Source organism: Chelonoidis abingdonii, chromosome 3 (genome assembly GCF_003597395.2).
Source record: "Chelonoidis abingdonii isolate Lonesome George chromosome 3, CheloAbing_2.0, whole genome shotgun sequence".
Taxonomy (NCBI): Eukaryota; Metazoa; Chordata; order Testudines; family Testudinidae; genus Chelonoidis; species Chelonoidis abingdonii.
In genome coordinates, this window is record NC_133771.1 from 31,004,826 (window position 1) to 31,011,783 (window position 6,958).

A 6,958-nucleotide genomic window follows, 5' to 3' on the forward strand; every position below is an offset into this window, starting at 1 on the left:
TGAATTTAGCGCTACTCCTCTCGTCGGGGTGGAGTACAGAAATCGATTTAAAGAGCCCTTTATATCGATATAAATGGCAACGTCGTGTGGACGGGTACAGCGTTAAATCGATTTAACAGCCATTAAACTGATTTAAACGCATAGTGTAGACCAGGCCTAAATCACTCAAGTACCAATAGTCCTCCAGTGCCTTCCTGCGATTGCCCCCAGGTGTCCTAACGGACAGACAAGTTCTCTCACAGTTCACCAGGACAGAATCAAAGAGCAGCTTAGCACACAAAGAACCATAGATAATACTTTTGAGAGATGTTAGGACTTGTGCAGTGAGTGCACCCCCAGTGTGGGCCCAGTTTTGTGGACCTGAACTAGGCTGACCAGGGTATCATTCACCCAAGTTAACTCTGCAGTGAAGACTTCTCAGCCATCATTTGACAGATTGGTGTAAGGACACCAGACACTGGATTTAAAGCAAGACTAAAAAGCAACAGGATGGTTTGGTTCCCATGAGTCATCATATTTCAATAATATGATGATGCATGGCTCCCAACATTTCCATTGGGATGTCTAATATCTTTTCCCATCTGGAAAAGCACAGTTAACTCAGATACTCTTTGCTGATTCTCAGATCTCCCTAAAGTGCTCTGCAGACTGAAAATGTTTCTCCTTCTCTGATACTTAGCAACCCTTGAGTCACCATGGTTTGGGCTGGCTGCCTGGCAAAGGCATTGCTGTATGCCATTTCTGATACATATAGTTAAGGCTCCAGTGCCTACTTATGCACAAGTTTCTTAGAGGGCGTATCACAACTCACCATGCCCCTTCTGCCAGGCACAAACTGGTGGTCAGAGCTCAAATTGTGCTTGTCACAGATACAAATGGCCATAACTGCACAAAACCTTTGCAAACTTAGCCTTGCATGTCAGTTCAGCACATTTAACAAAAAAGTGCAAAATGAACTTTTAGTTATACAAACAAATCCAAGATTTTTTTTTAAATGTTCATAATTAATGGTTTGCTTCTGATAAAAGTTTGAGGCGACTTTGGTTCCCCTTCTTTGGCTATTCCTCAGCCCATCTTTTGGGGTAAGTCTTCTGCTCCACCCTGGCCTTAACATTCCTCAAGGGCTGATAGGAGAATCCAGGCCCACCTTCCATTCTGGGTACTGACTCAGGGATGCTGCATTAAGCTGCTTAGGTCTATTTCTTCAAACTTGCTGTTTCCCTGGACTGCTTCCTATTTCTAAGCCCCCCCCTTGTGCTGTTGCTTCCCAGCCTGTGTTTAAACACAGCCTCCTTTTGATTCTCAGGCCTCTCCTCTCTCCCTAGATCCTCTCAGCTTCTTCTTCCTCTGCCAAATTAATAATCCTTCTACTCCTGTCAGCTCCAGAGAAATGCTTTAGAACATAGAATATCAGAGTTGGAAGGGACCTCAGGAAGTCATCTAGTCCAACCCCCTGCTCAAAGCAGGACCAATCCCTCGGCAGATTGATCCTACCTCAGGGCTTCCCCACCTGGAGCCTAACCTGCTCTTGCAGAGTTCTTCCTCTGTTGTTTCTTGCCTTAGAAGATTTTCCCACACTACATCCTTTCCCCAGGGACTCTAGCAGCTTCTCCTAGGCATCTCTCTGATCCTTATAGACCTAGCTCAGGGCTTTCACTACAGGAGCCTATACTGCTTCCTGTGGGGCCTCCTACAGGACTTTCAGCCTGTTTAAGTCCAGACTCAGAGTTCTCACCAACAGAAGCCTAACTTAACTCCCTGTGTGCTGCTCTCTGTTGGAGAACCCTGCCTTCTGCAGGTCCCAGGGAGAAAGCACTCTTCTATTTTTTCCAGTCTGGGTTTCTCTTCCTCAGCTGCTTATCAGGCTTATGTGCCTAATGGGTCCTTAGCTAGTGCTGCCCCTTCTGGCCAGTAGGTAATTAGTTAATTACCCCCCCAGGAGTGGTGCATGACTCAGATTGAGGTTTTTTCCCTTTCTAGCAGGTGATGGAAGTCAGCCAACCATCTCATATCCACAAAGAACACCTGAACAGCTTTGTTTGCACTTTTATAATAAAAATCCCAATGGCAGGGCTCAGAGGCATGGGCTGTCATTGTTATCATTAGCTTCAGTTCTACTCTAGTTCACCATGCACAGGTATTAAAACGGTATGAGAATGGCTCTCTCTTGAGCTAGGAAGCTAGAAACAATAGGACTCCAGGCCCAAGGATAATAGAGCTAAATCAAACTCTAAAAGCCACAGATTTTCAGTTGTTTTCTGATATATTTTGCTTGTATTTTGTGTTGGAAATATCAACATCAGCCCTCACAAATCCTGAGGAAGAGAACTTGCTAATTAGGTGTTTTCTTTCCTGCTGAACTATTCCACCAGCTTGAAAAGAAAAGTTCTCACCGTATTCAGTGTTGCCAAATCTCATTACTTTATCGTGACTCTTGTCAGACTTAGTGTTTTCTGAAAGCCCTCAGCTACTGAAATCAAGAGATTGACTGAGAGTCTCAGCTCTGTTTTTTGTGAAGTAAAACAGAAAGTTTGAAACTACAAAGCAAGTGTAGCCTAAAGTGCTCAGAAACAAGAAGACAAATTAAAAGAACCCAGTCTATTATTCTAAAACAATCTCATGATTTTTAAGCTAGTCTCGTGTTTTTGGGGGCTTGGAGTACTGCACATTGCAAGTGCAAATATCCACTGCATTAATTTATCACTAACTTTTGCTCTTCTTTGCTTTATAGTGCTCAACACTTATTAAGCATTGTTACATTTTTGTTGTACTGTCCCCTAACAAATACTCACATAAAGACAGGATGATGTACACCAAAGTCACAATTAAAATGTTAGTGCCTTTTTAGTGTATTTAGTTGCTCAGTTACACATAACTCATCATTAATACTGTTATCATAGGACAGAACCCCTGAGCAACAAGTTCGAAGACCAATGTCCAAATACGTAACTGATTTTTAAATTCAAAACAAAAAGAAGGAAATACTTTTTCAATCAATGTGTGATTAAAGTGGGGAACATATTGCCACAGGAAGTCAATGAGGCCAAGAACTTAATAAAATTCAAAACGGGATTGGATATTGATATGCATAAAGATTGTCCAGAATTATGGGACTCCTCTCATGCTGAAAATGAGGCATGTGTTTAAGCTGCTTACTGAGCCAGGACCAACTCATTTGTTTTTCATCAGATTCTTTATTAGACATATTATTAGAACTAAACTGAAAACTGCCCTACTAAACCTTACTCTGAGTACTCGTGGCACCTTAGAGACTAACAAATTTATTTCAGCATAAGCTTTTGTGGGCTACAGCTCACTTCTTCAGATGCACAGAATGGAACACACAGACAGAAGATATTTATACATACAGAGAACATGAAAAGATGAAAGTACCCATATCAGCTAAGAGGCCAATCAATTGAGATGAGCTGTCAGCAGCAGGAGAAAAAAAACCTTTGAAGTGATACTTGAGATGACCCATAGAAGGTGTGAGGAGAACTTAACATGGGGAAATTGATTCAAGTAGTGTAATGACCCAACCATTCCCAGTCTCTGTTTAAACCTAAGTTAATTGTATCTAATTTGCGTATTAATTTGACTTCAGCAGTCTCTGGAGTCTGTTTTTGAGTCTACTCTGAAACCTTACTCTGAGTGATTAGCTTGTCAGCAGCCCATAGTTTAAAATCTGTTTGTAGAAATTGTTTGTGCCAGCAGTTTCTAAGCCCAACTCCTCCTTGAAACCTAAATGAAGACCTGCTTAAAAACTGATATATGGCCCTAGAGTAGATTTTCTCATATCTAATTATCTCATTCAAACCTCCTACTTAAATACTTTATTCCTAAATTTTTAAGTGGTTTAATAATACCTTCGAGCTTCATTAACTGTTTTATATACCTGGAAATAAGAGAGGACATTAAAAACTGACTGTTCTTGAAGCAGCATTGTCTAACATGGTGTGGGCTTAGCTCCAGTTTGATAGCATTAGATATAAACAAAGTCCTACACAATGCAATGTACAGTACTTTACTCAGAGCCAAATGCTAATGTGGTAGCACTGAAGATGTAGGCCATTTTTGTGTTTTTCATATTTCTCTTTTTTGTGAAATTCACAAAAACAATAATTTGTCTTAAAATATTGCATGTTGTCTCAGTAAAAATGGCCTATTTCAGATAAAAAGGGCCTGTTTAAAATCAAATTTTTGAAGAAATTACAGTTTTACTGTGAATATTTGAAACTCCTCTAATGTAAAAATCAATATTTGAATTAATATCCAGATCATAGTTTTTTTAACAAATTAGACTTAGCTGAAAATGTGGAATATACAAGAAACGAACAAACAAAGTACAAATAATCCCCAAATGCATGAATTGTAGGATTGTATGTGCTCCCTAATCACAATAGTACCTGAGTGAGTTTCTGAGTTGTTTACAGTAATTTTCTCCATAAACAGTCAAACTTACATGCACAGATCCTCCTTATGCATCCAAAAGCCTACTGATTTGGGGTGCTCCAAGAATCAGGTATGAACTCACAATGTACTAACTTTACCATTCTAGCCAAACTGAACTAGAATACAAGAGAAACACCAATTCACTGCAAGCCATATACAAGACAGTACAGTTCATAATTTAAAATGAAACAAGTGCCAGAGCTTAAGCTGGGTGGCCGGAGAGTGGCAGCTGCTGACTAGGTATGGTATTGCCACACTTCTGCATGGCTGCTATTGGTGGCGCTGCCTTCAGAGCTGGGCGGCCAGAGAGTGGTGGCTGCTAGCTGGAACCCCAGAGGTACTGGGGTTATGAACTGCCAAGCCTAAAGGTGACGGGGCTAAGCCCTGGCACAAATTAATTGCTGAGACAGTATAAATATTACGTTAGCCAGATCAGTTTAAAAGACACCATTTCCTTGACAGGAAAATGAAGATAAGAGTAGCAAGACATCAAAATGCATTAATTGTGAATTGCTATTTAATATTCCAGTGAAGTGACATATGAATAAAGACAAAGCCCCATTGCTGCTAAAAATAACCCCACATAATTACAGCTCTGCAGCTGTAATTAAGGTGTTTGGCATTTTAAAAGTATATCGGTTTTCAATGCAGTGCCTGTCTGCATGGCAAAACTCACTGCGACTTCTAAGTAAACACATTTTTGTTCTAATTAAGCTGCCTTTGATTTAGGAGACAGAGCATTTTCCAAAAACTTAAGGAAGACCATCAACTTGGCATTATGCAGAGAATAAATTTCTATGACCTATCACGGTGAAGACAACCCCATGGAGATACAAATTACATGGTGTCAGCGCCACTTCAAACAGTGGGATCATCATTCTTGCCACATTATATAAGTGGTCTTTTCACATGTAAATCCTTTGTCTACTATTGATTAAATTAACATACTTTGGACTTAATTCTGATCTCACCTTTCCCTTCTGTAATTCAGGAGTAATTCCATTTAAGTCAAAGGAATTTTACCAATGTAAGTGAATTCAGAATCAAATCCCCTTATATACTTAGGATTGCTTTGGTATTAGTTTCATTTTTGTGCAAACTGTGCTCCATTTATTTCAGTGAAGTTTTCCTTAAGAGGCCCCTGACACTGGTGAAATAAGGTTTAGTGTGATTTTTAGCTGTGAACTAAAATTAATATGTCCCTGGACCTAGTAGGGAATTAAAAAAAAAACCTGTTCCTCCAAGAGCAAAGAATATACTAAATTGAACATTTCTAGATATGACAAGGCCATTTGCTAAAGCTTCCTACAGAGAATAAGAGAGGGTCTTTATTACACTTGTCACTGCAAAGTGTTCTTGTTTCAGAAGAAGTTCAAGAGAGAGAAAAAATAGAGAAAGATAGAGGCAGAGAGAAGGGAAATACAACACTCGGTACTTCTACACTACCTGCCGGATCGGCGGGTAGCGATCGATTTATCACGTGTAGTGTAGACGCGATAAATCGATCCCTGATCGCTCTCCCGTCAACTGCTGAACTCCAGCTCGGCGAGAGGCGGAAACGAAGTCGATGGGGGAGCCACGGCGTGCCGCGAGGATGTGAAGTAAGTAATTTTAATTCGATCTAAGATATGTCAACTTCAGCTACGCTATTCTTGTAGCTGAAGTTGCTTATCTTAAATCATCACCCCCACCCCCCGTGTAGACCAGGCCTCAAAGAGGATAAGAATGTCAAAAGAAGGAAATATGATGGTAACTCAGTACTCAAGTGATTGTCTTTGCTTTCACTATAAAAAAAGTTCATTTTTTTTATGTCAGGTAGCTATCTCAGTGTAAAATTCTAGTGGAGATAAGGCACTGTTGTTTTTATCTTGACATAGCTAGGCTAATAAACCCTAAACCTCCCAACTGGAGTTGACCTCAACTAGCTAGATTGAAATAAAAACTGCAGTGCCTTGTCTCAACTAGGATTTTATACTGAGATAGCTTCTCTGATGTAAAAACACACCTTTTGATGCATTGAAGATATCACTACGGACAAGAACTTATCATGGTTCAGAATATGATTGGATCTTTAGATGGATAACAGGAATATGCAGCTGTGTTGGTAAGGATTAAAAATTGATCAAAGAGTTATGGAAGAGATATTTAACTACGGAGCATAAATCAACCTGGAGGTTAAGAAGAAAATCTCCTCGTGGGCAAGTTCCATAATTGCTTTCTGCAAGGTCTTGCACCTTCTTCTGAAGCTGTTAGTCACTGTTGGTGACAATATGCAGGAGTAGATAAACCACTGGTCCTTTGTTTCTTTATGTCTCACCCCCTCCATGCACTCATTTCAGATCACTGAAAATAAATAAACGTCAGAGCAGGTCAAAAATACATTAATGCAGAGTTAAGGTTGCTTGGTGGTCATCCCTGGCAAAACGTCAACTTCAGCAAAACTCAAGCTTTAAAATAAGGAAATATACAGTTAATGTTGCATGGGCAACCTTAACTCTGCCCTCTT